Source organism: Oryzias latipes, chromosome 22, assembly GCF_053564925.1.
Source record: "Oryzias latipes strain Hd-rR chromosome 22, Olatipes_Hd-rR_3.1".
Classification (NCBI taxonomy): domain Eukaryota; kingdom Metazoa; phylum Chordata; class Actinopteri; order Beloniformes; family Adrianichthyidae; genus Oryzias; species Oryzias latipes.
The window spans coordinates 20,029,009-20,033,636 of record NC_136258.1 but is presented as its reverse complement, the minus strand read 5'-3'; the positions used below and the strand labels follow the sequence as shown (position 1 = coordinate 20,033,636).

General features: G+C 35.7%; 1 long non-coding RNA gene across 1 annotated transcript; it reads left to right on the top strand.

Moving 5' to 3' along the window:
• Positions 1 to 782: 782 nt before the first annotated feature.
• On the top strand, positions 783 to 4,411 carry LOC105356921 (uncharacterized). The gene is made up of 2 exons (XR_910967.3): positions 783 to 3,726; positions 4,073 to 4,411. It is a non-coding gene; the product is annotated as an uncharacterized LOC105356921 (long non-coding RNA).
• Positions 4,412 to 4,628: the final 217 nt, after the last annotated feature.

The window sequence follows — 4,628 nt, the reverse complement described above, 5'->3', positions numbered from 1 at the left end:
GGAGGTGCTTTTGCCAAAGAGCACACCTGCTAATTTAGTGAAAAAATAAAGTGAGATTGTCACAGCGCATTATTATGCCTGTCTGAAGATCAACATGCGATGAATGCGTGAGCCTTGGCGCGCAGCCTTCTGTCTACACACAGTTTCTAATGATTAATTATATCCAGAAGTTCAAATGTCAGCGTTGACTCTGAGATACAAATTCGAGTCTGTGTTTGTATTGCGGCACATTCCCATTCAACCTGGGAAGTTATTAATCAATTTCCCCCAACTCATGTCATCAGCCTCAGTATAATGACAGTTTGTGTTAATTGTGCCCGTTTATAAACTGGATCTCGGCATTGGAGGCAAGCTGTGCTAATCTCATCATCCTCATTTTCTTTCTCTGCACCAACAGGTTTAAAAATCAACTATTGATGTTCCTTATCACATTAGGTGAACTGCTTGATGGCAACACTCAGCTGCGGGCCGTTTGTATGGATATCCTATTGGTCTGATTTACATTTATAGAGACTTTGTCATTTGTTGCTGAGCTCACACTATGCATCTTGATGTAAACTATTAAAATTGTAAATCACCATTTTGAATTGATTCTTGTTGTTTAGAAAAAGAAAAGAAAGGGGCTTTAAGCTATGTTTCTGTTCATTGTCTTAAAATGGTAAATGTATGTAATTTATCAACTCAAAACTATAATCTTCATTCCAGATTTCATTTTTAAAATCGACAGACTTGTTTGTATGCATTAATTACGAACATATCGATATATGTATATATATATATATATATATATATATATATATATATGTGTACATATATATATATATATATATATATATATATATACACACACACATTTTTTGTGTGACTTTTTGTCTTTTAATTCCTAAACATTATTATTAAATAACCAAATCTTAAATACTTTTGTCAAGCTTCAAATTTTATTTCACCTTTTTTGTCTTGTTTGTGGTTTGCAGCAGACCCAACAATTTCCCATTGAGATTATTAATGTCTGTCTGTCTGTCTGTCAATAAAAAAGATTATTTTTCTTGAATGGAAAATGTCTACCGTCAACCTCTATGTAAATAAGTGACAAGATACTTTTTAGATATAAATCTGTTGCCTATTTTACCTATCCAATTTATGGAGTTAAAGTAAGCAGCGTGGTTTCCACGATAAATTTTCTTTAAAAAGAAAAAAAAAAGGTAGGGTTTCCTGTGTACGACGGAGTTTTAGGGCCACCAAAAAAATAAAATAAAAAAAATTACGGGATTTTGAATCGTAAATTTACGGGAAAGAAATCTAGTAAATTTATGTAAACTGACCCTAAAACTCTGTCGTACCTGTGGGATGGTAACAAATCAAGAAAAAAAATCAATTTGGGGTCCTTTGGTAAAACCCCCAAAAAAATACAGGAATCCAGTAAAATTGGCTTTTATTGTAAATAAGCTAACGTGTAGTGGTATTTCTTGTTTGGGGTCGCTGGAGCCTACCCAGCTACTCTTGTGGACAGTTCATCTTGGGTCAACACTAAGAGACAATTTAGAGTCATCAGTTAACCTGTGAAGCATGTTTTTGGACATAGAAAAGTGTGCCAACTACTACACCATCCTGCAGCCCAGCAATGACCACAGAAGATGTCATTGAAACCAGGCTGTAAATACTTTTATTAAGGGTATAAAATTAGACTTTTTAACATGGGAGCCATCAAGAAAAACTCCGTTGTGCAACCTGGTCATATGAAGAATTCTAAATAGTTGGTACCATCCGGTTGGCTTCAAATGTGGGGGGCCTTAATAGACCCCTAAAGGGTTACGTAATTCCTCTAAGACCCTAATATAAAATGTCCTTCCATTTAGCCAAATTTGGCATCCTGGATAAATATTCGTTGTGCATGACACACCAAACAAACGTTATGATCAGTCCTGTTTCTTTTATGTGATATCCAAAAAGAAGAAAAGGGAACATTCTTTCATAACGTGACTCTGAGAAATTGGTTTATGTATTTATTACATCCACCTGCATGACTGTGATATCATTTTAGCCAGGTGTCCAAACAATGCCACAGTGCTGATCCACACAGCCTGTCGAGACAGATAAGATTTCCCGAGCACATCTTCAGGGGCCTCCTGATAAATTTAGATTACATTTCATAATCCCACTTTTTACATATTAACATATTTTAATTTGTAGCTCTGATATTTTTATAACCCATTGAAATCAGATCAAACTCTTAATAAAGCTCTTTTCAAAATGCAACAAATTGCAACAAACACCATGAAAACCAAAACCAAAAACCTTCACAAACATAAACACACAGAAAAACAACAAAAAAGGGAGGGGGGCACACAACCTCCCCCAACCCCCATTTACACAACACAAGAAACAAAATATTATAAATAAAAAATATTTAAATTAGAAATCTGGCTGAATACTGACACGAGGAAACACCCCTCAGCACATCCACAGAGGACGCTCCCATAGGACCCCCTGATCACAGAAAGGAGCCGGACCCTGTTCACTGTGGAGGATCCACATGAGGAAAAACACTGGAGTTAAAACAAAATGTAAAAAGGAATAAAATAAAACACAGATTGATAACCAGATAAATAAATAAACCTTGAAGTTCCACATCGATCATCTTCTGCTCTATTTTAAAAGTATTTCAAGTGGTTTTGAAATTATGAATATGACATTTTTAGACAAAAAGCTGTGTCATTTTTTAGGACATAGTTTCTGCAGATTGGCAGTAGTTCATCAGAAAATCACCACTGAGTTGTTGGATCATTGTTATGGAGATACCATGCTCCCTCCGTTCGCTACCCGTTATTTAGAGTTCAGAGCAGGTTTATGGCCTGCTCAGCGTTTTTTTTTCTGCATCACCAATAAGTAGGTTTAACCAATACTATCCAGAATCGATTCAATTCGATTTACCAGATCTTAGATCGATGCGATTCGATTCTTTAATATATATATATACACACACAATTAATGTTTAGAAGATATATCAGATATAATTCACATACTGTAAAATTGTAAAAAGGAGAAGCTCCAACAAAAATGTGCAGATCATTATGTTCTGCCTCTCTTGGACGGCGTTTCATTTTGGCCACTATTGCATTATACTTTATTCCAGAAGATTTTAGCATAAGTGATGCGTTAGACCACAATTGGTTACTTAAAAAAATGTTTTCGCATTCGGAGTTTGGAAAATTCATTTCTTGTGAGTACATAAAGCTGTTCATTTAGTCAACAATGTATGTTTAGGCCTTCCTATGGGAAATTCCACTATACGTGGGCATCAAGCTAGCTGACCTTTGCTTGACTGTCATTATGCGTTGGGTCACCGGAAAAGGAAGGCATAAAAGATCGATCTCTACTTTTATGGATCTATTGAGCTTGGATTGATTCAGATCGATTCATTAAATTTATTAATTCACCCATATGTAACCCCAATGAAATTCTGCGCTATCATTTTAAATTATACTGCGCTGTATCCTCCTAGTAAAATTCTGCACTGTCACTTTAAATTTGCCAGTTCCCTTGCGCTGTGCAAATACCGGGATACTATAAGTTCAGTAGTGACGTGGCTTTCGTTCTTGGGAGACCTGTCAAAGCACTGACAGATTGCAAGTACGAGGGAGCTGGGCTGTGTACCGCTGCTGCAGATCGGCGTTCATCATCTGAAGCCGGGATTTAAATCTGCACAGTTGAACAAAAAGTGAACTGGTGAGTGCAGCCATGATTGAGACAGCTGGCGCGGGCGCCAGCTTAAATGAATTGTTTTTTTATAATTGGATGTGGTTAAAATGAACTATTTTTCTGCTTGATAAATAATGTTGAAATATAAATTGTGAGTACTCGTTGAAATGAAATTGATGATCATCTACATTGAAATAGAATTTGGAAATGTTGTACAACTATCGATTATGCACCTAAGATATTTTTTTGCAGTGTCCTCCTGATTATGAATTGCATATGCATTTGTTTATTATGATAATTAAGGAGGTTGTGGGAATATGCTTTCTTTTGATCAAAGGAAATTATTATTTATTTATTGACCCTGTTTTAAAAGGCCAGGTCGCAAGACTGGTCGTCTTGCAGACCAATTTACTGGATGCTCAACCTGAGCACTGGACAGTTAAAACACTGACTTGGATTCTGCCCTCTTCACTGCCAGTGCGGTAGGAACTAACCCCCTTCTCATCCAACAAATCAGCTGGGGTGTTTCTTTTCTTTTCGTTTTTCCAAAAGAGAACTATAAAAACTCTTTCATAAGGCCTAACGGACGCCTTAAGAACTATAAAGACAAACAACAGAAAACAGCCTCTGGACTAAAAAAAATCCTTTGTTGTATATATTGTGATTTTTGTATTCACTGTATATTGTAAATACATTTACATTAGCAACTCAAGTCTTGTCTGTGGTTTTTAAACATTCACATTCCTCCACGAGTCGAACCAAACTAGCCCAAATTAATTAAAACCAACTTTGTAAAGTTCATGTAAGACATACATGCTACACATACCAATAAGCTGGTATTCAAAATGGCATTTTTGGCCTGTTCCCGATTACTTATGATTTAAATTTTAAAAAAGTGTAAAAAAAAATCATTTTAAGCTCAGTGTTTT